Here is a 27,709-nt window from a genome sequence, read left to right as displayed (position 1 = left end):
CTAGAAGCTTCTTCCACATAAATTTTTTTACTTTAGGAGTTGTTTGAAATTTATGTGGAAACCACGCACTGAGTCAGAATGAAAGCATTTGAGGACATCTCCCTAAATTGGCTGTGGTAAGAGAGCTAATACATCCAAGGGGGCATGCTTGAAGAACGAAGTTGATTGCTGCTCAGCTAAGTATAGGAATTTGTTCTGTTGAGTGGACTATGCAGGCTGAGGACAAATACTGAATTGCTTGGAGATTTTTAGAAGCTGTATGTGTTGGAGTAGAAATGGAGGATTGAGAGACAGTCAAAATAGAGACCAGAGACCTGCATGGGACGACACAGAAGGGAGAGACCAGACAGAGCACAGAATGAATGGTGGAGTAGGAGTATGAGTAAACCTAGCTGGAGGAGCTGCGAGGTTACCTTCTCTTTAACCTCCCCATAAACCCATAAACCCAAATCTATAGTTAAATTTGTAACCAAAATAACCTTTTCTTTTTAGAGCAGTTTTAGGCTTAAAGAAAAATTGTGAACACAGGACAGAGAGTTTCCATACACATCCTATTTCCCCTATTAGCAACATCTTACAATTAGCCACAGTTAATGAACCAATATTAATACATTGCCATCAACCAAAGTCCATACTTCATTTAGATTTCTTAGAGGGGTGTGTGTGTGTGTGTGTGTGTGTGTGTGTGTGTGTATGTGTGTGTGTGTCCTTTCTCTGTTTAAGAATCCAATCCAGGGTACCACTTTATGTTTATTTATCTGGAGATGAAGTCTCATTCTGTTGCCCAGGCTGGAGTGCAATGACACGATCTCGGCTCACTGCAACCTCCGCCTCCCAAGTTCAAGTGATTCTTGTGCCTCAGCCTCCTGAGTAGCTGGGATTACAGATGCATGCCACCACGCTTAGCTAATTTTTATATTTTTAAGTAGAGATGGGGTTTCACCATGTTGGCCAGGCTGGTCTTGAGCTCCTGCCTCAAGTTGTCCACTTGCCTCGGCCTCCCAAAGTACAGGATTATAGGTCTGAGCCACCACGCCCAGCCCAGGATACCACTTTACGTTTAGTTGTCATGTGTCTTTGGGATTCTTTTGACTGTGACTTCCCTTCTTTTTGATGACCTTGACAGTTTTAGGAGTACTGATCAGGTATTTTGTGGAATGTCCCTCAGGTGGGATTTGTCTGATGTTTTTGCATTTTTTGACTGGAGTTGTTGGTTTGGGTGAGGAAAATTACAAAGGTAAAGTGACATTCTCATCACATTATATGAAAGGTATCTACGTCAACATGACTCATTACTATTGAAGTTGACCCTGATTGCTTGTTTGACAGGTTTTTCCATGGTAAAGTGATTTTTAGACCTCCTTTCCAAACTGTCCTCTTTGAGAGAAAGTCACGATGTGCAGTCCACACTTAGGAATGGGGAGCTAGGTTCCACCTACTTGAGAGTGGAGTACCTGTATAAATTATTCTGATTCTACACAGGAGATTTATCTATTCTCCCTCATTTTTCTATTTATTCAGTCATTTATTTATGCCAGTATAAACTCAGATATTTATTTTATACTTTGGGTTATAATCCAATATTACCTTATTTATCAAATTTCTCCAGCTTTGGCTCTTGGGAACACTTTCATTTGGCTCCTGTGTCCATTTGACTGTGAACACCCCCTAATTGTATGTGTGTATTTAACACTTTCTGTCTCTGGCAATACAAGATGCTCCAGGATCAATCTGTATATTTCCTGCCCCTGTCCTGGAATCAGCCATTTTTCCAAGAAGGCCTGAGGTCTTTACTGGAGAATGATATTAGAAACCACAATCTGGTTGCTAGGTGTGCTCATTGCTACAAGGGTGTCATTGCTTCCAGACCCTTTCAGCTGACAGATAGAGGATATATGTATAGTAACCTGTATATACACACACATATATAAATACTCCTGTATATAACCATCTGCTGTAATTTGAATGTTTGTCCCCTCCAAAACTCACATTGAAATTTAATTGCCATTGTAACAGTATTAAGAGGTGAGACCTTTAAGAGGTGATTAGGCCACAAGGGCTCTACCATCATGGGTGGGATTGAGACCATTATAAAAGGGTGAATTCCACTCTCTCTTGCCCTTATTCTTTGCCCTCTCACCTTCCTCCATGTGATGATGCAGCAAGAAGGCCCTTGCCAGATGTCAGTACCAGAACTGTGAGTCAATAAATTTCTGTGCATTATAAATTTCCCAGCCTCAGATATTCTGTTATAGCAGCATGAAACAAACTAAGACACCATCTATATCTATATTAAGCTAAACATAGTTTATACTTGATCTCTTGAACTCTGAACTATTAGCACATAGATGACTGTAGCCTCCTCCCCTTGATTACCTGTAAATTCCCACTGTAACCATGAGAAATTATCCATTTCCTAAATTGTTTAATTTCAGTTTACATGTATAGCATATTGTTACATGTATCTGTATTGTTAACCTGTACCTATGGGAAAATAACTTTTTCAACTAGAGTATAGTGCTTATGTACAGTTTCCTTTGCCCTTAGTGTTACAGACTCTGCTCACATCCAAAGTTACTTGTGTCAGCACTTTTCTCCCCCATCTCTTGCAGTGAAATTGTTTCACCCTTTTGTAATGTAGTTAGGTGGTTTTGTTGCAATCTGCATTCCATCTGAGGATCCCCCATCCTCTTAAATGATTCTTTAAAAATGTGGGTGCAGAAGGTTTACTCTTTGTACTGTAAAGTTCTATGAGTTTTGAAAAATGCATATTGTCATGTATCTATCATAACAGTATTATACAGAATAATTTCACTGCCCTAGAAAACCCTGTGCTTCATTTCTTCAACCTTCCACTCCCAAATCTTAGAAACCACTGCTCTTTTTATTCATAGCTATAGCTTTGCCTTTCAAGTTACACATCTGGCCAGAAGGTACTAGGAGGGATGTATCAAAATGCTAAATGTGGCCTCAAGATGGATAGAGAGAAACACAGTAAGTGCCATTGGAAGCTCAGGGATAGATGGATCACTACTGTCGTAATCGTGTTTGTGTGTAAAACCAGAGTTGAACCCACTTATTCTTGGATAGTCATTTTATTCCACATTGATTCAAAAAAATTTTGTATTAAATACCTACTATGTGCTAGGTGCTAAGAAAACAATGAAGAAAAAGCCAAGGTTCCTGTTATTTTAGAACCAACACTTTAAATTATAAGTGGTGAGAAGGACATCAAGAAAAGTATTTTGTTTTTTCACCTAATTAAAAATATACCCAACATTTCCCTGAAGTTTCATGACTTATTTTATGCTTAGGACGATGAAAGAAGTTAAGAAATGTCTTATAAAGATAATTATATATGAACAAGAACTCAAGATTGGCTTCTGTATTTAAAAAGCACTGACCTAGATACATCAGCCACTGTAAGGCTCAGCCCTGCCTTTGAAGCATCCTGACAGCCTTGGCCTGCCTCTCCTGCCGGGCTATCCTGTATCCCCTTCCCATCTCCTGCTCTAATGACAACTCATATGCCCCGAAGTCAAGCCACTACTGTGTAGAACACTTGGTGCAGTTCCAGAGCAATCTATGTCAGCTCTAGATCCCACCCAACAAGAGGAAAAACTCCCCTGAGATCAGTATCTCAGCCTCAGAGTGCTCCTTACATCTTAGTCACCCTTGTGCTGTTTTTCCAGTGCAGCTTGAAGGGATACCGGGGAAGAACAGAAAGAAACTCAGCCTACTTCGGGGAAACAGACTTTTGCCAGCGGTCAGCTGAGGGCCATTAACAGAAGCTGGCTTTCCAGTTCTTTATCTGCAGATTTCCATACCCCGTTCTCCCTGTTGACCTCCTGACAGCAGAGCGTAGGTTGTGGGCATGGCTGGGTAGCTAGAGTTTCACCACAAAGAGAAACTGTTTCACATTTCTTCACTGTGAGCATTCCATTGCCTGGAGCAAGAGGGCTCTCTCTTCAGCATTGTTTGCTCATGGATAAAGACCCCAGTGTGCAGCCCAGTCCACAGGGTCCAGTTTTTGAAAACTCTGCAATTATGGGTCCTTGCAGAGATTTGGCTGAGCGCCACAAAGGACAGCCCAGGTGGGACTAAATAATGCGTACTTTGTTCAATCATTTGCTGAACATTTCCTTAGAGGAAGAGGTAAGGCTCGTGGATGTTACAGTGAAGCAGACGGACACCTCCCCTGCCTCTGCCCCCTCCCCAGCTCCCCCAGTACATTCTGTCTTCAAGGCTCTTAAGACATGCATCTGGGCCAGGCGCGGTAGCTCAAGCCTGTAATCCCAGCACTTTGGGAGGCCAAGGTGGGTGGATCACCTGAGGTCAGGAGTTCGAAACCAGCCTGGCCAAGATGGTGAAACCCTGTCTCTACTAAAAATACAAAAATCAGCTGGGGGTGATGGTGGGCGCCTGTAATCCCAGCTACTTGGGAGGCTAAGGCAGGAGAATTGCTCGAACCCAGGAGGCGCAGGTTGCAGTGAGCCAAGATCGAGCCACTGTGCTCCATCCTGGGCGACAGGAGCAAAACTCGGTCTTAAAAAAAAAAAAAAAAAAAAAAAAAATGCATCCAAGTGTTGTTTTTCAAGTTGTTCCTTTCAGGTTGTTCTTTCCAGAGGAGTGGCAGCAGAGCCTAGAAGAGAAGAGCATGGATTCTGAAGTTTGGCTCTGCCTTTTAACAGCAGTGTGACCTTGACAAATTGTCACCCTTTTGTGCCTCAGTTTCGTCACCTATAAAATACAGACAATTCTAGCATCCTGTTGTAGGATTTGAGGAAGTGTTAAATAAATTTAGTCACGTGAAGTCTTTAGAACACAATTACTACATGTAGTTACTCGTACCTAGTAAGCGCTAAAAAATGTTTATGGTTATTATTATTTAGCATTTCCTATGTAACAGGCTAAGTGCTTTCCATTCATTATGGATTTCAATGATGACACAGCTTTGTGAGGTAGAGACCATTATTACTACTAATTTACAGATGGACAAAGAGAGACTTGGAGAGGTTAAGCAACTTGCCCAAGGGCACAGGAAGCGTCAGAACCAGGCAGGTGATTTTAGAATCCTTGCCCTCAACTATTTTACACAAGTAGATATCCTTGTGTTGTGGAAACTATAACTCTTTCATGCGGGCATTTCTATCAGAAATTGTCATTGTGAGGCTCTCACACAACCCCAACACAACTGTCATCTAAGTTAGATACAATTTTAAGACACCACTGATGTTTTGAAGCATTCTGATCTCGGTGAGGTTCAAATGTGAAAAATAAATATGTATGCACAGTTGATAAAATTGGTAAAATAGGATAGTGTTATATAACTTTTCCAGAGTACATTCTGGGAGTCTGGTGTGGAAATTCTTTACTCATTTTAATGTATTTAATCATCATAACACATGTAGGAGGTAAGAACTGTTATTATCTTTATATTTTGTATGAGGAAACAGAGGCAAATGGAACAGAGGTAAAAGTTAAATGATTTGCTTAGGTCACAGAGCCAGCAGCAGGTTCAGAATTTGATCCTAACCTGTCTGGCTCCAAAGCCCATGCTCTTTGCCGCTATAACCTTATGGTTTGGCTTCAAACATAGAGAGATGCAGAGATCCTTGAAGGTGGAGAGAACAATATGAACAAAGTACTAGAGGCCAGAAGAGGTTTCATCCCAAAACAAGTGTTTTACCTTGACAAAGTGATAATAGGAGAAAAATGAAAGAAAGGTAGAGATCCAAATGGCAAGTCAAAGACTCTAGATGGATCTAAGACTTGCAAAGCCTCTGGAATTTGGTTTATGTGTGTGTGTATGTGTGTGTGTGTGTGTGTGAGAGAGAGAGAGAGAGACTGTGCAATACATGTATGCATAGCAACACCAGTAACTAAAGCAATATTCTTACAGGGGACTTGGTGCATTTCCTAGAGATACAGCTAAGACAATACTATGAATATTTATATTGATGCATTTAATTCAACAAAGGTGCCTGTTTGACAGCCAGTGTATTATGTTGAATATTATTCTCACAGGAAGAAAAGGGACAGACAATCTTAAATGTTTATTAAATTTTCACCTGTTTTTGTGTGGAGATACTGTAGGCATGACTTTCTATTTTACTTTTTTGTCTTTTCCAAACCCAACATGTATTATTTCCACAGTCATAAAAGTGAGGCTGTGCTGAACATTCAAACTTTATCTAGGCAATTACATATTCTATCTGGTTTGCAATATTTTATAAGGATTTTCAATTACATCATTGTAAGTAACTTACATCTATTGATACAGCATCTTTCTTATGAGAAGCTTAGACATCATCTATTTAAACCGCATAAGAATCCTTGGAGACAATATTTTTGCCTGGCACTAAGAGCTACATAGAACAGAAGATGGAAAGGCTGGCAGATTTTCATTCTATTTGATAGACTGAAAAATGTGGCTCTGGGGATCAGCAGTGAATCATCCAGGGCTAAGCAGAAAGTACAAAAACTGGGATGAGGCCCAAGAAGCACCAGCTTCTGGTTCAATAAGCAGATGTCTAGATATGGTGTGCAGAATGTCCACATCAGTGTAAAGTAATTACTCAGAGACAGCCAATCAACACGTACTGACCCCATGCGCAGTATAATGTGTGACCTTTCACAGGGAAATGGTTGAAACAAATGCAAATGGAAGGAGTGGTTAAAAAATATTTTTCTGGCTTCTAGTGCATGACTACATTTATTTGTTGAAAAATATATCAATTTATTTGAGGTTAGGACAGTGTAATCAAAGATCCTCATTGTATCTAGGTTGAAATGTATTAATAAATATCTCCAACAAAGACATTTGTACTAATATTTTAAAATTCCTTATAATCTTGCCATTTTAAAAATAGATGAAACTAGATTTCCATTTATTATATAGCAAGAAAACTAAGAATTATTCATTGAATTCTTGATAATACTATTTTTTGCTCGATGATAATTATATTTGTTGTTACTTTCCAAATCCCTGGGAAATCTTTGTTTTACCAAGTTAAATAATTTATATTAGAATTTACCATGGAAAACTGGAGTATAATTGGGTAAAAATAATTTCCACATATTGTTTAATTTGAGATAATAATATTCAAACAGATTCATCTGGTTCTGAACAGGTCTCCAGTAAGCATTAACATTGTGATTTTCCTTGTTTTGTAAAACTTAGAAGTGAGTCACTACATTTCTACAATATTAAACGTATGTTGTGATCATGGTGTTTACAGATTTTTGTGGAGGCCTAGTTTTGTGCCTAACCTGAAATAATGCACATTTTTGGAGCACATAAGCATATTTTTATTAATAACCTTGTAAAGTGCCTACAACCAGGCATTGTGGAGAATTGCCAAGTGCAAATTTGAATCATGTGTCCTTTTTTGACTCAAGTACAGTACATTCAGTAGGTCGGCATTTCCCCTTCATAATCGAAGGCATTCTCTCCATTAGTGTGACCTTGCTCCCAAAGGCCTTTCATATTAAATTCTACCAATTTTATGGTATAGTTGCAGATATTGGAACCAGGAACTACTACACCACCCGAGGAATCAAAGGTCTCCTTAGTAACATTTGAATAGTACATTTTTAAGGAGTGTGATTTATTTATTTATTTATTTTTTGAGATGGAGTCTTGCTTTGTCACCCAGGCTGGAGTGCAGTGGCGCGATCTGGGCTCACTGCAACCTCCGCCTCTTGGGTTCAAGTGATTCTCCTGGCTCAGCCTCCTGAGTAGCTGGGATTACAGGTGCCCAGCACCACACCTGGCTAATTTTTGTATTTTTAGTAGAGACGGGGTTTTGCCATATTGCCCAGGCTGGTCTTGAACTCCTGACCTCAGGTGATCCACCTGCCTTGGCCTCCCAAAGTGCTGGAATTACAGGCCTGAGCCACCACACCTGGCCTACGGAGCATGCATTCTGAGAATAGGATATGAGTGAAACAAGCACCGGCACCTGGTGGGCATTGTGCCATACTCAGCCTACTTACCCTGTAATAACTTTCACTGATCCATAGGCAGAGTGACATCAATGCTAGTCAGGCCTGATATAAGGATGGTAGGGCTGAACAATGACCCTAATTATGCTCTGTCACTAAAGTGGGGGAGCGCAATTATCTGGCATAGTCCCTTTTTATTCTTATCACTCACCCAAACATGCCGTGTTTTGAATACTAGATTTAGATTGGTGAGGGAATGCACTCCTTGTTGAATCAGAACCATTCACTCATACTAGGAGTCCACATTCCACACACTGAGGCTCTCTTATGACTAGAGTTTCAGATTGTTGCTGAAAGTTGGTGACTTCAGAGTTTTGAGTCTCGAGAATGGGTGTGACCTATACTAAAAATCTCTGACCTTTCATATGAGCCTTTCTCTGAGACATAAAGCTTATTTCCCAGTGAAATGAAATGGCTTCTAACTTTTCAGAGTTGACAAGCAGAAATAACAAGAACAATCTGTCGTGGGAGCTGGAGAGACCTTTACTCTGGAGGTCATGCGAGTAATTTTATTACCAGTACATCACCACGATTTCAGATGCACTTCAAACACAAGACCCCTGCTACCTCAGAAACTGGCAGCAAAGGCTAATTTTTGATGGCAGAGTACCCAGTGTACTATAATCTTAATCTATTCAAGTAATCTTTTTTTATTTTTTAATTTTTTAAGACAGAGTTTTGCTCTTGTTGCCCAGGCTGGAGTGCAATGGTGCAATCTCAGCTCACTGCAACCTCTGCCTCCAGGGTTCAAGCGATTCTCCTGCCTCAGCCTCCCAAGTAGCTGGGATTATAGGCGCCTGCCACCATAGTCAAGTAATCTTAACCATTATAACCAACCCCTCCCTACTTCCCTTGAACTATGCTATGCTAGAGCCGTGGAAAAACATTCTTTCTTTACATAATTAGCTTAGTCTTCTCTGACTTTATATCAAGATCTTTCTCTCTTCTTTTCCCAGATGTCACCTCTGAAATAGATTCTTGGTTTTTATTTTCCCGCAGACCACTCTCCTGTTTTAGACACTAAAGGCTGCTTATTGGGTATGTTCACTGAGCATCCTGATTCTATGACCATTACCACAAAATGTCATTCGGTAACGAATGCATTTATTAATTCCCAGAAAATACCCTTACCGCCACACAATAAAAACTTTTTTTCTTTTTCTTTCTTTTTTTTTTTTTTTTTTTTTGAGACAGGGTCTCGCTCTGTCACCCATACTGGAGTGCAGTGGTGCAATCATGGCTCACTGGAGTTTCAACCTCCTGGGCTCAAGTGATCCCCTTGCTGTAGCCTCCCGAATTGCTGCTACTACAGGCGTATGCCACCATGCTTGTTGTCCATGTTTACTGGAAGGTTAGGAAAACAGAACTCTTCCATGTTTACTGCCAGGTTAGGAAGATGGCAGCAGGTCATAAGTCCATCCAGGATAAGCCACGCTTGCCCAGATGCAGAACAGCACAGGGTGTCATTAGTGGATATTTTAATTGCATGGCACTGTTTGCATTCTAGCAGTCTTGTTTCTCATGGGGCACTGCTTTACTGGAGGAACTGCTCCAACATGAGTTTCGGTGAGGGCTTTTCAGAATATGGACAGGGTCACTGCATTTGGGTCATGAGTCATGAGGTGTGTGCATCTTCCTCAATTCAGCCTTACCTCCAACATAGCATTGGAGAAGGCTAAGATCTGGCTCACAGTGTGAAAAAAGGAAAATCGTGATTGACAGTGTGACTTTGAAATGTCATTGGGTAATTAATGCATTTATTAATTCAACAAGTATTATTGAGCACCTTCATGTGCCAGTCACTAAGCCAGGCATCAGTGATACAATACCTACATCTCTGACCTCAAAGAGCTTGCTGGCTGTGAGGTTGGTCATTAATCAACTAATAATGCAAAGAAGTGGAAACATTTAACTGTGGTAAATGCTAAGAGCCTTCTCTGGGTAAGTGGTGATTAAGATGAATCCTGAAGAAAGGATGGAATTTGGCCAGGTGAAGAGAAGGGTAGCAGACAATGACAACTGCATGCTCAAAGGCCCTGTAGTAGGAGAATGCCAGGTATGACCTGAGTGTGGTGGGTGGGGACCACGGTTCAAAATAACACTGGAGAGGTAGATAGGGGCCAAGTCACGCAGGGCCTTTTAGCCATGCTAAGAATTGGTATTTATCTGCAAAGCAATGGGAAATCATCAACTGGTGGATGGGGAGGGTGGTTAAGTGATCAGATTTGTATTTTTAGTCAGATCACTCTGGTGGTAGTGTAGAGTAGAGGTAAGTGAGGGAGTAGATAAAAGTGTCAGACCAGTCAGACCAGATCATTACAGTGAACCAGGTTAGAAATGAAGGTAGCTTGGACTATAGAGAAGGGTTCAGAGAGAAGAGGGTGGATGCCAGGCATATTTAGGACTCAGGGATGGTTTGAATATAAGAAATGGGCAAATAGAGTTTTCAAAGAAGAATGAAGAAAGACCATTTGGAGAGATCAAACTTATCTCTATGAATATTTTGTGTTCATCTTTTCAGGTCTGTTTGACATTAGAATTTTTGGTAGACTGTTTTTGTCTTGAAAACTTACTGGATAAATTTCCTAGGGAGAATTTGACTACGGTCAGGTGCAGCTGCTGATCATCGTGCTGAGGACACCAGAGCTTTGGTGAGGGTGGTTGACAGGGAAGGATAAATATATAAGTGAACCATAAATAGTCCCTACAGAAATTGGTGGTTGGCAACATGTCAATGACCCTCATCCAATTCTCACTGTAGGAACTGATAAGCTTCCTCTGGTCCATGTGGCCATGAGTTCCTTTTCGTTGTGAAGGGGTGCTTTGCTTCTGAGCTGTGATCACGAAACTCTTAAACCAGTCCATCTGTGTTTGTGGCTTTGTCTAGTCAATTCTGTTTGGAGATTATCTGTCTAGGCATTCCCTGTAAAAGGCACCATCTCAGGTAGTTTGGTTTATTTTCTGAGGAATGGTAACCCTGGAGAAGGCACTGGATTAAAAGAGACCACATTTATTTTGGCCTGTTATTTTTTTTTATCACCTCAATCCCAGCCCTGGTATTGAGGTGATAAAATAGAACTCTTGCGTATTTACTCTTACTGGGGCCTCTAGCTAATAGTTCATTTGGGAATAAGACAGACCTGCTTGGCAGCTTTATCAAACCTGGACCTGAGAAGACAAAGTGGACAGGTTGCTTTTTCCATGTTTCTCCTTCTCCAGCTATGTAACAGCTCATAGAGGTTTTCAAACTCTCAGGAAATGCAAGGCCGATGGGTCCTTTGCTACACTTTGACACTAATTGACTCCCTTTAGCTTTAATGAACAGCTGAGTTCATGATAGTAAACATTTACTGCACATTTACTATATGTCAGGCACTGTGCTAAGTGATATACATGCATTGAAAACACTTTTTTTAAAAACAGAGTCTCGCTCTGTTGCCCAGGCTGGAGTGCAATGGCGAGATCTTGGCTCGCTGCAAACTCTGCCTCCAGGGTTCAAGCAATTCTCTGCCTCAGCCTCCCAAGTAGCTGGGATTACAGTTGTCCGTCACCATGCCTGGCTAATTTTTGTATTTTTAGTACAGACGGGGTTTCACCATCTTGGCCAAGCCAGTCTTGAACTCCTAACTCGGTAATCCAACCACCTTGGCCTTCCAAAGTGCTGGGATTACAGGCATGAGCCACCACACCTGGCTGAAAACATTTTATTGAGGTATAACATGCGGAAAGGTACATAAATCTTTATAGTCCATTATAAATCTCAATGAATTTTTATATATCTATGCCCTTGGTAAACTCCACCCAGATCATGACATAGCACATTTCCAACACCCAATAAGCCTCCCTTATTCCCATTTCCCAGACAATATCCTTAACTCCAGACAATAAAAACTTTTTTTCTTTTTTTTGAGACAGGGTCTCACTCTGTCACCTAGGCTGGAGTGCAGTGGTGCAATCATGGCTCACTGCAGTCTTGACCTCCTGAGCTCAAGCTATTCCCTTGCCTTGGCCTCCCGAATTGCTGGGACTATAGGTGTATGCCACCATGCCTGGCTAATTTTTGCAAAAACTACAATTACTTTTGTACAAATCTGACACCTAGGGATGGAATTATTATATCACAGAATAGGTGTGGGTTTAGTGTACAATAGTAGATAATTAAAAGCAGTTCTCCAAAGTGGTTTTACCAATTTACATATTTACTAGCAGCTTCCAAGATAATTCCAGTTGTTCCACATTATTACCAATGCTTGATATTATCAATGTTTAATTCTAGTCATTCTGGGGTATGTGTGGTTGTGTCTTATAGTTTTAGTTTTCACAATGACTAATAATGTTAAGCACTTTTTTATATACTTACTGGCCATTTGGAAATTCTTTTTTGTAAGAGTCTTTTTGCTGATATTTTTCTCTTTTAAACTTTTATTTTAGGTTCAAGAGTACACGTGCAGGTTTGTTATACAAGTAAACTGCATCTCACAGGAGTTCAGCGTACAGATTATTTCATCCTCCAGGTAATAAACATAGTACCTGATACATAGTTTCTCGATCCTCACCCTCCTCTCATTCTCCAGCCTCAAGTAGGCCCTGATATCTGCTGTTCCCTTCTTTGTGTCCATGTGTACTTAAGTAAGAACATGTCATATTTGGTTCTCTGTTCCTGTGTGAGTTTGCTCAGGATATTGGCCTCCAGCTCTGTTCATATTGCTGCAAAGGACATGATCTCATTCTTTTTTATAGTTGCATAGCATTCCATGGTGTATATGTACCATATTTTCTTATTGATGAGCATTTAGGTTGATTCTATGTATTTGCTATTGTGCATAGTGCTACGATGAACATACTCACGCGTGTGTCTTTAAGGCAGAGGGATTTGTATTCCTTTGGGCATAAACTCTATAATGGGTTTGCTGGGTCACATGGTAATTCTGTTTTAAGTTCTCTGCTTTAAGTTTTTAAAAATGTTGTCTTTTTCTTATTTGTAGGAATGCTGGCTTGCAATGTCAATAATTTATTGATGTGTGATGAATCATCCCAAGATTTAGTGGCTGAAAACAACAACAATCACATTTTATTGTCTCTCATGAGTCCAAGGGTTTACTGGGCTCAGCTGGGTAGTTCCTACTTTGGGTCTCTTATTAGATTGCAGTCAGATGGTGACTGGGATTTACATGTTTTTTGGTTTTTTTTGAGGTGGAGTCTTGCTCTGTCACCTAGGCTGGAGTGCAGTGGCACAATCTCGGCTCACTGCAAGCTCCACCTCCCAGGTTCATGCCATTCTCCTGCCTCAGCCTCCAGAGTAGCTGGGACTACAAGCGCCCGCCACCAAAGCTGGCTAATTCTTTTCTTTCTTTCTTTCTTTTTTTTTTTTGTATATATATATATTTTTAGTAGAGATGGGGTTTCACCGTGTTAGCCAGGATGGTCTCAATCTCCTGACCTTGTGATCCACCCGCCTCAGCCTCCCAAAGTGCTGGGATTGCAGGTGTGAGCCACCATGCCCGGCCACATTTTTTGAAATCTCAGTTATTCCCATGTCTGATACTTGGGCTTGAACAGTTGGAGACTAGAAGAGCCGGTGCTCCTAAGGAGTCTCTCTAACTCAATGTAGTCTTGCCCTCGTGGTGTCTCTAGCATTGAGTATCAGGGAAGCTGGGCTTCTTTTGTGGTATCTTAAGGGTTCCAAAAGGCACATATCCCAAGAGAGTGATCCAGGTGGAATAAACTTCTATAATTTAGACTCAGAAGTCATGTAGCATCACTTACATCATTCAATATTAGCCAAGGCAGTCACAAAGGCCCTCCCAGTTTTAAGAGAGAAAAACTAGACTTTACTCTTGATGTAGGAGTGGAAACTATTTGGAAGACCATGTGGGACTAGACATATTGTTGTGGCCATTTTTTGAAAATATACTACAGTATGCCCTCTACCCACACCAATTCACATTCCTCTCATATGCAAGATATGCTTACCTCCTTCTCAAAGATCCCTCAATGTCTCATCTTGTTATGACAGTAACTCAAGATCTCATTATCTAAATCTGGTCCTGATGTGGATAAGGCTCCTCAGTACGTCTCCTTGAATACCACTCTCCTCCATCTGAGAACCTGTGAACTGAAGTTGTCTGCCCCACACATTCCTAAAGTACAATGATGAAACAGTGATAGACTGATTGCAATAAGAACTCCTGTTTAAAATGGGGGGAAGGTGGAGATACACAGTAGTCACTGGTCTGAAATCTACAGTTGAAATGTAGGGCTCAGTTCTAATTCCCAGGAATGATTCTCTGTGGCTTTGGGTTCTGTCCTCTGGGCTCTTTGTTCCTTCTTCTGGATTATCATTCTAATTAATGCAGCAAGTGTTTGAGGCTAAGTAGTTTTCTCAACCTTCTTTCTGTCCATAGATGTTTGAAAGTCCCCAAACTTCTTTTCGCTGTGCATTTGTCCATTTTAATCCAAGCTGTCACAATTCTTTTAAAAAAAAACTATGAATTTCTTACAGGTTAATTTAGAATCCACTACATTATGCCAAAATGACAACAACAACAACAACAACAACAACAACAACAACAACAAAAACCCCAACAACTCAAAACCTTCCAATTATTTTGAGACAAGCTCTTCTCTATTGTGGGCTTCCTGTAAGGCTGATGTAATACCTAGGCCCCCTATAAAACTGAACTCTTTATAGGGAAACTAAGATTCTGAGAATCCTTATTTCTTAATAGAGGGGATCTAAGAGATACAGTCTTAAGATCTTTAGAGGGCTATTTCTTAGTTTGAAAGGCAAACACTACTATGAAAAACTACTCTGAGGTCTTAACAAAGGATTTTACTGGCCACCCTCAGTTTCATCTTAAGACTGTTTTCATTACCATGCCCTGGATTTGATCTCTGCCTGAAGCCATTTCTTAATTTTAGCACTGTTTGCCATCTGGAGAGGCTGGAAATAAGGAGCGATTTTATTTTTGAGCCCAACAAGTCCCAGCTCCCTTATACTTAAGAGTTTATCTTTCTCTTTATTTAGTTTTTTTTTTCTCCTCACCTGTTTTACTATATACAGCAAGAAGAAGCCAGGTAGTACCTACAACACTGCCTGGAAATGTCCTTAGCTATAATACCTAGTTCATTATTTTCTATTTTCAATGGAACCACAGGTGAGAGTGTTACTAAACTTTGCATCACTGCATAATAACAGACTCTTCTCCTCCAGCTGTCCAAAACATTTTCCTCGCTTCTTACAAGCTTTTGCCAACAGCATACTCAAGACCCTTTAGGCTTCTATAACAGTTTCTAGGCTCATTCAGCTTCTGCCCAACTCCACATCCCTAAGCCACTGTCACATATTTTAGGTCTTGTTATGGCACACCCCACTTCTATATGCCAGACTTCCTGGTTCTTCGTTGCTGAATAACACACTATCCCCCTCCCCATGTTGTAGTTTAAAATAATAACATTCATATATTTTGCTTATACATCTGCATTTTGAGTAAGACTTAACAGAGAAGGCTTTTTTCTCTCCCATATGGCATTAGCAGGGGTGACTCAACTAAGGGAAGAAAGAGTTGCTTCCAAGATGACTTGCTCACATGCTAGAAAGTTGGAGCTCACTGTCAGCTGGGTAGAGCGATGGAGGTTGCCATTCCTATCCACATGGACTTCTCCATATGGCTTATCTTTCCTTGCGTTATTATGGTTTGGTTCCAGGGTGAATGTCCCAAGAGAGGTAAACTATGATCTTTTATTATCTAGCCCCGGAAGTCACATAGAATCATGTCTGCCACACTTTATTAGCCAAAATAGTCACAGAGATCCATCTAGGTTCAAGGGAGGGACAGAAACTGCACCTTTTTCTTTTTCTTTTTTTTTTTTGAGATAGAGTCTCACTCTGTCGCCCAGGCTGGAGTGCAGTGGTGCCATCTCAGCTCACTGCAAGCTCCGCCTCCCGGGTCCATGCCATTCTCCTGCCTCAGCCTCCTGAGTAGCTGAGACTACAGGTGCCCGCCACCATGCCTGGCTAATTTTTTGTATTTTTAGTAGAGACAGGGTTTCACTGTGTTAGCCAGGATGGTCGTGATCTCCTGACCTCGTGATCCACCCACCTCAGCCTCCCAAAGTGCTGGGATTACAGGTGTGAGCCACCACGCTGGGCCAAACTGCACCTTTTTCAAATCAGGCAGTGGCAAGGTTTTGAATGAGTATATGGATAGGAAATATTGTCACAACCATCTTTGGAAAATATAATATGTCAGGCTTTCTTTTCACACAGCTAATTATATTTCATAGTTAATAAAAGTTCTTAATTTTAATGAAGTTCAAATTATTAATCTTTTCTTTTGCAGTTAGTTCTTTGCCTATGCTGTTTAAGAAAGCTCTGCCTATCTTAAAGTTACATTATCATACCTAATCCTCATCATCCTGTAAGGTAGGTACTCCTGGTATTATAGGTCTCGATTTTTCTAGAAGAGGAAATTGAAGCACAGAGAAATTAAACACTTGATCAAGCCTGACTCCAAAATCTGTGTTTTTTCCTCTCACTGCACCCTGACTCTGTTGGCTTTTTAACACTTAGAGTGAACCCCAATTCCTATTGGACCTATTCCTATGAGGCCTGGCATCCCTGGGACCATCTCAGAGCTGATTTTCCCTCTGGAAGCCTGTTTGTCTGTCTGTATTTTCCTTCCACTCCTCTGGAACAAATACCGGATGAAAAACAAACCCTTTCAGGTTTCTAGATGACCGTGTAAGAAGCCATAAAAGAGAAGGCAGCTTCTTAGATACAGATGACTTAAACTAGGTACAAACTCAAAGGGTTTTTGTTTTGCAATGTTGCTGTTGTTGTTGTTACTGTTTTTTGGTCTCTACACAGAAATATAGGGTAAGAAAAAGGGAACTCATGGTTATAGTCTAAATGGCCCTAAAAGTGGGTTCCATTTTTAGTATTGAGTATAAATAGCTACACAGTTTTAAGCATAACCATTAGTGTGACTGTAAGAGTATAAAACTTCCTGTTCCAGTACTCCACCAGGTTGTTGTGAGGATAAAATGAGCCAATGGGAAGAAGTCAACTCCAAAGGCATGACTGTAATAATGCTTCTTTCACCTTGCTAAAAACATCACAGCCCTGCCGGGAGGCAGGTCAGCAGATAGCATGGAGAACACAGCCATTTGCTAGCCAGAGCATAGATTAGGAAAACTTTGTGGTCCAAATAATGTAATCATCCATAAACACCTATATTTTTATCTAAATTGCATTGCCAGGCATTTGGAAGCCTGCCAACTTTTTGCAGCTGTTCGTTTCCTCACATCAACGGCTAGGTAATTTAAGTTAAATGACTCGTTAGAAAAGGGAAGACGCAACTCAGGACTGCTGGTTCAATACAGGTCTTTTTGTTAATATAGATAAGAGGTGAGAAGTAGGAGGGAGTTTTACAATTTGATTGCCTTTGGCAATTCAGAAAAATTTCCGTCCTGAGTTAGTTATGACATATGACGAGGCAAATAAGCTATTTTGGCTTCTTGATTTACTTAAAGTGACAACATAATACAATTATTGTATTTACTCTCTAGTTGCTGAATGGCAAACTTGAAAAGTTCCTGACATCAAAAGAAAGTATCAGCTCTAATCAAGGCCAAATTGAAAAGTGGCTCATAGTTATTGAGTGCTATGTGCCAGGCTCTTTTCTAAGGGCTATCAGTATTAGCCCATTCAATTCTCATGACAGCTGCATGTGCTAGATATGATAATTTCCCATATTCTTTGGATATGGAAAATGAAGGCCACAGAGATGTGGGGATCCAGAATTTCAACCAGTGGAATTGGATGCCAGAGCCTACCCTTGGAATCTTATATTACACCATCTCTCCAAAAATATAGGATTAAATGCTAACACTGATATTAAAAAGTAAGCCTAGAGATGGCTTACTCATGGCTGAAAGAGTTAAATAGGAAAAAACCCCTCATGTCTAGAGCTGGGGAGGATGGATGGTTCTTAGTGTCAGAGAGGAAGGGTTGGAGAACCAATCACTTCTGCAAAGAGAGATAAGCCAGTTCCAAATTTCTTCCAATCCAGAAGATGCTCTTCCCCTGCCCCAAATCAGGGTAGGTGTAATAAATTTCCTCCTGCTGACACTGCAAGAGCAAATCCAGTAAAGCGATTGTGGGAAAAGTGGTAGTTGTGCAAGCATTTCACAAAGATTGTTTTTCACTGGAGGATAGCAATTCTCCTTAGGCATTCAGTAAGTGAAGATGTTGAGATACTTCAGATGGAGAGAAATTCTACACAAAAACATTAAAAACCATGATACAAGGGTGTTATCACACCAAGGCTAACAAGCTGGAACCTGAATGGCAATGGAAGCTGAAAAGGGAATAGCGAATGATGTATGCCAAAGCATTTGTTTAAAGGGGCATGAAGATAAGCCTTGGACCACATCAGGTGAAAGACTTTTTTCCATTCATTAGTGTGGAAAACTTGGAATAAACATCAGAACTGGACAGTATGGTAGTTATGGTGGATATACATGTAGTTCCATTAATATCCCCTCTGAGCACTTATTTCCTGCCAGACTTGCAACTGCCAGAACTTGCAATCCTTTTGCCTAAGCCCTAAGGGATTTCTTGGACGTGCAAAGGTGCTAGAGAATTCACTGCAACCATCACTGCCCCACCACCTCTCTACTACACTACATACACGTTGTCCAGTAGCCTCCAACCAATGGCTGGTAGGAGGTGGCGGATATGTATTCTAGCTCCCTTGCCTCTCACTAGGAAACTCAGATGTGCTCTTCACCGTCCCCCACAGATCCCTGCAGGATTCATCTCTAGTTAGACATAGTGGCAACTTGCTTGGAAGTAGTCATTTATTGGTTTCCTATGTCACTTCCCTACTCCCCTACCAGCATTTCTTGGGATAACCTCCCCAATTAAACCAGTTGTCTCTGTGTCTACTTAAATTAGGGCTTAGTAAATGACATGTAATTCTTATTCCATAGTATGCGTTTAGTCCTAATTAAGTAGTCCAGGGGTTGTTCCTGCCAGCTAATACATGAACTGAATGACCTGAGCAAATGTCCTACCAATTCTTGTGCTTGGCATTGGGACAGGTCAGGTTGGTAAGCTGATGTCTACTGATACAGGCTGTTCTGTCTGGGTTGCCTTGGCTTACACAGCTAGCCAAATGTTTCATAACACTTAATTTAATTTTTCCCAATCGTGAGGAAATGTTGCCAGAATTATTTAGTCAGTTTGACTGTCAGCTCCACGACAGCAAGAAATGTGTTCATCTTCTTCATAGCTATGATAGCCCAGTTCCCAGAACAAAAGGCCAGTACATGTTTAAAATATATGAATGAATGAATTTTAACAAAAGAGTAATTTTAGGTGGTACACTAGCAACCCATTTGATGTAATTTATTAAACTGAGCTTCTTAATAAAGAAGCCTGATAAAGATGTGTGTTTATCAAAGACAATGTGTGTCATTAGACTAGGTAATATGTACAAAAGCTATTAGCAAGATATGAAAACTAAATATAAAATTCTAAGCCCCCCAACCAACTAATGGACTCCTATCTTGGCCAAGGGCATTCCAAAGTAAACCTGAAAAATGAGTTGAGGTCATGGTAGGAAGGGGAGTCAGACATGCCCCATTATACTCACCTTCCTTTGGAATGCAAGCACAACTGACCACCTGAATTAACCATGAAACAGAGATCTTAAGACTACAAAACAGACCTTTGTAGCAATAAGACACCAAATTCCAACCTGACTCTAGCAGACCATCACATGACAGATAGCAGGCTCTGAAAGAAATATTTTGCTCCAAAATATATTTATTTGACATACTTTGAAACGGTCCTGCAAAGCTGTCTCTTATAGGGAAAATCTATTTCTGTATCTATATCTATAGATTTAAATGTTTGAAAGATGCTATTTCACACTACTTCTCTCCTGGATCAGGGAAAAGACCTGGAAAGGGAAGGGGATTCTGGCACCTTTTAGGTCTGATGAGAGCTCTGAAGCCTGCTACCTGGAGGCTTCATCTACATGATAAAACCTTGGTCTCCACAGCTCCTTATCTTAACCCAGACCCTTCTTTCTACTGAGTCCAGGTCTTTAGATAATAACTCTTTCAGCCAATTGCCAATCAGAAAAACCTTTGAATCCACCTATGACCTGGATTCTCCCATCCCCAATCTGTCACCACTTCAAGCTGTCCCACCTTTCTGGCCTGAACCAATGCACATCTTATATGTATTGATTAATTGTATGTCTCGCTAAAAAATGTATAAAACCAAACTGTAGCCAGACCCCCTTGGGTACATGTTTTCTGTACCTCCTGGGGCTGTGTCATGGTCCTCACAATTGGCTCAGAATAAATCTCTTCAAATATTTTACAGAGTTTACTCTTCATCAACAGGTAGTTGGCAATTACTATTGTTGGAACTACAATTAATGAATATGTGCTAATTGCTATATAATGTGTGCTCTTTTGAAAGACAACATAGATTTTGTGGTGAGACAGACATGGGTTCAGATTTCAACTGTGCCATTTGCTAGCTGTGTATCTTGAGCAAATTTTCTGGCATAACAGAGTCCCTGATTTCTCTACTGTAAATTGGTCAATGCTACATTTCATCAAATCAAGTACGTCATTAGTTGTAAGACACACCGTTATTTTATGCACCATGAAGAAGAAAAAGTGGCTAAACTATGATAATATGCTTTCTTATCAGGCAGGTTGTAAGAGATTCTTAATTCATAAGTATTAAAATATAAACAAATGTGTATCCTAGAGTCTATAAAACATAGAACAATAATTACCTTAAGAGATTATTCTTATGTAGATTAAGATGGAAATAATCTATGTAAAGCATGTATAGAAAGTAACAAATATTACATTTCTTTTTCCTTTTGATTAATCTCCTTAGTTAAAAATTTAAATGTTTGAAAGACACTACTGTCACACTACTTAACCAAATAGATAAAAAGAAGTGTAAGAATACTACGAAAGTTGGTTGTCTGGAAAAGACAAAAGCTCTGCAAAAAATTGAACCTTGAAGTGTAAGACAATTAATGAGGCAAAATCTTAGGAGAAAAGAGCATTACACTTTTAAATGAGGAGAGAATCATAAAACAGAATGAAAACAACACAGATTAAAAAAGAAGTGTGCTTTTCAATTATGAAGACACTAAAAAATTAGCAAGTTGTTAAATAGAAACATCATACAGTTTAGGTTCCTGCACATTTCTCAGGAGTCTGAGCCAACTAATTGGAGCGGTGATGTAATGAAGAAAAGAAGAAAGATAAGGGAGTAAAATGTGAGAAGCATTCTCCTTAAAATCAGAATCGAAATAAAGATACCACTATCACTACTTTTAATCTACTCAACATTGTACTAGTGATCATAGCCATAACAACACAACAACAGGCAAGCTATAAGGATTGGAAAAGAAAAAATAAAACTATAATTATTTGCAAACAACATGATTAACTTTATAGAAATACAAATGACAACATAAAAATAAACTATTTCTATTCCAGGGACAGTTTAAAAAATAGTAAAAATAATTTTTTTTTTTTTTTTTTTTTTTTTGAGACAGAGTTTTACTCTGTTGCCCAGGCTGGAGTGCAGTGGCGTGATCTTGGCTCACTGCAACCTCCACCTCCCGGGTTCACGCCATTCTCCTGCCTTAGCCTCCTGAGTAGCTGGGACTACAGGTGCCCGCCACCACGCCCAGCTAATTTTTTTGTATTTTTAGTAGAGACGGGGTTTCACCGTGTTATCCAGGATGGTCTCGATCTCCTGACCTCGTGATCCGCCTGCCTCGGCCTCCCAAAGTGCTGGGATTATGGGCTTGAGCCACCACGCCCGGCCTAAAATACATTTTAAAGAAGAATTTACAATAGCCACAGAAAGAAAATTAAGGAACTTATGAATAAATCTAACAAAGCTGAGCAAATCCCTTAGAGATAAAAACTATAAAAACTGATTCAAAAAACATAAAAGAAGACCTAAGTAAATGAGAGATTTATAATATTTGTAGAATGGAAGGTGTAATACTGTAAAGATTTCAGATTTCCCCACATTTGATCTGTGTGAAGCTCCAATTCCAATCAAAATTCTTACAGGCTTTTTATGGACATTGGCAACCTGATCCTAAAATTTAAATGAATAAACAAATTTCCATGAATAGTTAAGATACTTTGGAAGAACAAAAAGTGGAAAATTGCTATCATAGATATGAAAACTTATAAAGCTACAGTTGTACAAGCATGTGGTGTTGGCACCGAAGAGATCAGTGGAACAGAATAGAAAGCTTAAGTACAGACAACACAAACATGGAAACTTGATTATGTGGCTGTTGTAACAAGGAAGACAGATCAGTGGGCAAAAGGGTACTTCATCAATGGTACAATTGGTTTTTCAATGGGATAACTGTTTTTTCATGTGGGAAAAAGTGAAAATTGAATCTCTATATCATAACAAACACAAAATCAGTTCCTGATACATTAGAGGCCAAACTGTGAAAAGTAAAACTTAAAAAAAATTAGAAGAGAATATAAGAAAGTATCTTAATAATTTAGAATAGGAAAAATGTAAATTAGATACAAAATAAGATATGTAAATAAGATACAAAAAACACACATCAAAAACACAAGAAAAAAATCATGAATTGATTATAGTATAAAATTTTTCTTCGGCCAGGCGCGATGGCTCACTCCTGTAATCCTAGCACTTTGGGAGGCCGAGGTGGGTGGATCACAAGGTCAGGAGATCGAGACCATCCTGGATAACACGGTGAAACCCCGTCTCTACTAATAAAATAGAAAAAAATTAGCCGGGCGTGGTGGCGGGCGCCTGTAGTCCCAGCTACTCAGGAGGCTGAGGCAGGAGAATGGCGTGAACCCGGGAGGCAGAGCTTGCAGTGAGCCGAAATCACGCCACTGCACTCCAGCCTGGCGACAGAGCAAGACTCCTTCTCAAAAAAAATTTTTTTTTCTTCAAGATACCAAGAAGAAAAAAGTAAGAACAAAGATAGAAACTGAAAGAATATATTTGAAACACAAATGTATCTGACAAAGGATTAGCATTTAGATTAATAATAATAAACTCTTCTGAATAAACCTAAAAAAGACAAAATCTACATATAAAATAGACAAAAGGGCCGGGTACGGTGGCTCATGCCTGTAATCCTAGCACTTTGGGAGGCCGAGGTGGGCAGATCGCCTGAGGCCAGCAGTTCGAGACCAGCCTGGCCAACATGGCAAAATCCTGTCTCTACAAAAAATACAAAAAAATTAGCTGAACGTGGTGGCAGGTGCCTGTAATCCCAGCTACTTGGGAGGCTGAAGCAGGAGAATAGCTTGAAACCGGGAGGCAGAGGTCTCAGTGAGCTGAGATCACATCACTGCACTCAGCCTGGGTGACAGAGTGAGACTCTTTCTCAAGAAAATAAAATAAAATAAAATAAAATAAAATAAAATGGACGAAAGACTTGAAGAGGCATTTCAGAAGAAGAAACGTATATGGCCAGTAAACATACGAAAAGATACTCAACCTCAATAGTAACCAAGGAAATACAATTTAAAACCATGTTGGTGAATTGACTGTACGAATGGTCCCAACTTTTCATACCTCCCTGTGCCTAAACTCTGGTAGTTCCTTCCTTCACCAACTCTAGACTTGACCAAATCCAACATGACAATAGCAAACTTATTGCAAGCAGAGCTTGTACAAGTACTTTATGTGTTTCTGCTCTTTCTTTTGCTCTTCTGCCTTAGAATGAGAACACATTTGTACTGTCTGTCCTACTGGAGAATGAGAGACTCATGGAACAGAGCTCAAACATGAGGCCATCCTAGACCAGCCAGCCCATTGCTAACCTGACAGCTCTCTGTAAGCCATGAGCGGCTCAGGTGAGATCAGCAGAGCCTGGCCCAGATGAGCAGAACCATGCATTACACCCCAGGCTAATGAGAAATATTAAATGGTTGTTTAAACCACTAAGTTGTGGGGTAGTTAATATGTAACAGTGACTAACTGATACAGATACTATTTTACACCCACTAGACTGGCAAAATTAAGAAGTCTGACAATGCCAAGAGTCAGTGAAGACATAAAGCAAAGGAAACTCCTAATACACTAGTAGTGCAAACTGACACAACCACTTAGGAAAATAATTTACCATTCACTACCTTGTAAGATCAAAACGCCTCATGGCCTAGCAGTTTTATTTCTCTCTGTGTGTGTGGGCACATGTGTATCTTTAAAAATGCATATTCCATATATATATATATATATGAACGCAGTCCTGCTGGACTCCTATTGACTTCAGTAGGGATGGCACCAGTTTTAAGAGGCTGAAGAAGAGACGCAGAGCCAGTGAACAAGACATAGAGTTTTACGAGACTGACACACTGCCTACTGTGCTAATGAAGCATCTAGACATAGGGTTTTATTAGGGGGAACTTAACATATACGGATGGTCCAGGGGCAGTGTGCTAGACAGAACTGCAGCCACTTGTAAAAGCATGCAGTTTATAAAGCACCTTAGCATCCTCCCTGCCAGCAACCTCCACGTGGCGACCCCCACTTCTTCAGCTAAATTATCACTGTCAGGCACATCGGCCATATGGGGTGTGCTTCAGTTATTGCTGTCAGGTGTACCTCCCATACAACTGTTTGTAACAACACTGTTTATAAAAGCAAAAAATGCACACAATCCATGTGTCTCATATCATGAAGGACAAATAATCTGTAGTAGTTACATAAAATGGAAGAGTGAAGGTGAATAAACAAAAGAAAAATGTTTCAACGTGGATTAATCTTACAAACAGAATGTTGAGTGAAAAAGCAAGTGGCAGAAGAATACAAGCAGTAGGATGCTATCTACATAAAGTTCAAAAGGTACAAAATGTATCATTTACAAATACATGCAAATGTAGTAAAATTATAACAAAAATAGTATCACAAAATTCAGTGTGGTGGGTACATTGGGAGAAGATAGAGAGACTCCAAAAGTTTTGGTGGGCTGGATGCAGTGGCTCATGCCTGTAATCCTAGCACTTTGGGAGGCTAAGTCAGGAGGAGTGCTTGAGGCCAGCAGTTTGAGGCCAGCCTGGCCAACATAGTGAGACCCTGTCTCTATTTTTTTTTTTAAAAAAGGTTTGGAAACATTCTGCTTCTTCAGCTGGGTTAGTAGGTACATGTATATTCATTTTATTATTCTTAATCTTTCATATGCTATGTATCCATTCCAAAGAATCTGTTTATCTGTCTGAAGATGTATGCTTTTGAAATATTTTTTAAAAGCAAAAAGAGAGAGAGCAATGGAAGCATACGTCTGTTACTGTGTCCTCATCATTACTGTCAAGTATATAGGGCAGACTCCTGAGGATCTTGCTAACTCTCTATTTCTTTGATATTATCACCGGAGAACAATCATAGGCACATGCTTTGTGTCCTGCTGGGGTTCTTTTCCCCTCAAAATCAAGTTTCTAAAATCGTTTTAAGCACATGACCTTTTATTGTGACTCTGTATGATGCTTTCTGAGCACATGAGTAGTGTGCTGCTTCCTGTACTGACACCGATGTGGAAAAATGGGTAATCATTACTAGCCGGGAGGATGAATGTAGAGAGACAATGTGTATCACACACAGGAGAGCTACAACTCTCCCAAGTGTTCAGGTTACTTCCTGAGGTAGGAGAGTCCAGCTTTTTCAGAGGTTAGGGTTGCTTTTTTTTTTTTTTTTTTGAGATGGAGTCTCACTCTGTTGCCGAGGCTGGAGTGCAGTGGCGCAATTTTGGCCCACTGCAAGCTCTGCCTCCCGGGTTCACTCCAATCTCCTGCCTCAGCCTCCCGAGTAGCTGGGACTACAGGCGCCCAGCACCACGCCCGGCTAGTTTTTTGTATTTTTAGTAGAGACAGGGTTTTACCTTCTTAGCCAGGATGGTCTCGATCTCCTGACCTCATGATCTGCCTGCCTTGGCCTCCCAAAGTGCTGGGATTACAGGTGTGAGCCACTGCGCCCGGCCAGGTTAGAGTTGCTTTTTTTTTTTTTTGAGACGGAGTCTCGCTCTGTCGCCCAGGCTGGAGTGCAGTGGCGCGATCTCGGCTCACTGCAAGCTCCACCTCCCGGGTTTACGCCATTCTCCCGCCTCAGCCTCCGAGTAGCTGGGACTACAGGCACCTGCCACCACGCCCGGCTAGTTTTTTGTATTTTTAGTAGAGATGGGGTTTCACCATGTTAGCCAGGATGGTCTCGATCTCCTGACCTCGTGATCCACCCGTCTCGGCCTCCCAAAGTGCTGAGATTACAGGCTTGAGCCACCGCGCCCGGCCTAGAGTTGCTTTTAACTTGCAATCTATCGATTGGTAGCTATCCTAAGCCTTGGACTCTACTGGATAATTAGAGTACAAGCGCACATAAGTACATATCCAAGCTAATTGAAAACATAGGTCTGCACAGAAACTTGTACACAAATGTTCATAGCAACATTATTCATAATAGCTAAAATATGGAAACAACATAAATGTTCATCAACTGATGAACAGACACACAAAACGTGATATGTCTGTTCAGTCATAAAAAGAAACAAAGTACTGATACATGCTGCAGCATGGAAGAACCTTGAAAACATTGTGCAGAGTGAAAAGAAGCCAGACCAAAAGGCTACACATTGTTTGATTCCGTTTATATGAAGTGAATGTCCAGAATAGGCAAACCAATAGTAATAGAAAGTCGATTAGTGATTTCCAGGTGCTGAGGGGTGGGTGATAATGGGAATAAATGCTAATGAATACAGACTTTCTTTTTGGGGTGATGCAAAAGTTTTGGAATCAGATAGTAGTGAGGGTTGCACAGTTTTGTGAATATGCTAAAAACCACTGAATTATATACTTTAAAGATTTATGGTTGTGAATTATACTTAAAAGAAAAAGCTAATCTATTCAGTTAAAAGATAAGATAGTGGTTATTGATGATGGTGGAGCTGGGTGACCGGAAGAAAGAAGGAAAGGACTTTGGGGTGCTAGACATGTTCTATTTCTTGATCTGGGTGTTGGTTACATAGCTGTGTTCATTTTGAGTTTGAGCCGTGTACATAAGCATGCATTTTTGGATATACACATTGTCATGGGTTCAACTGTGTTGCTCAAAAGGAAATGTTCCAGTCCTAACCCCTAGAGCCTTAGAATGTGACCTTGTTTAGAAACGAGATCATTGGAGATATAATTAGTTAAGATTAGATCACACTGGAGTAGGGTGGGCCCTAAATTCAATTTGATCTGTCATCTTTATAAAAAGAGAAGAGGAGACACTGACACACAAGGAATACAGTCACATGAAGATGGAGGCAGAGTGGAGTTACACCACCCCAAGCCAAGGAACACCTGAGGCTGCCAGAACCTGGAAGAGGCAAGGAAGATTCTTCTAGAGGATTCAGAGGAGCATGACCCTCCCAAGACCTTGATTTTAGATTTCTATCCTCCAGAACTCTGATATAATAAATTTCTTTTGTTTTAAGCTACCCAGTTTGTGTTTTTTTTTTTTCTTATAGCAACTCTAAGAAACTAAAACTGATTTTGGGCAGGGCATGGTGCCTCACGCCTGTAATTCCAGCACTTTGGGAGGCCGAGGCAGACAGATCACGTGAGGCAGGAGTTCGAGAGCAGCCTAGCCAACATGGTGAAACCT

General features: G+C 40.4%; 1 long non-coding RNA gene across 1 annotated transcript; it reads left to right on the top strand.

Moving 5' to 3' along the window:
- Positions 1 to 27,439, top strand: LOC144341138 (uncharacterized). The gene is made up of 3 exons (XR_013417808.1): positions 1 to 116; positions 12,439 to 12,521; positions 27,320 to 27,439. It is a non-coding gene; the product is annotated as an uncharacterized LOC144341138 (long non-coding RNA).
- The last annotated feature ends 270 nt before the right edge of the window (positions 27,440 to 27,709 follow it).

Source organism: Macaca mulatta, chromosome 5, assembly GCF_049350105.2.
Source record: "Macaca mulatta isolate MMU2019108-1 chromosome 5, T2T-MMU8v2.0, whole genome shotgun sequence".
In the NCBI taxonomy this organism is placed as follows: Eukaryota; Metazoa; Chordata; class Mammalia; order Primates; family Cercopithecidae; genus Macaca; species Macaca mulatta.
Note: the sequence above shows the minus strand (reverse complement) of the source record. Positions and strands in the feature narration are given on the sequence as shown.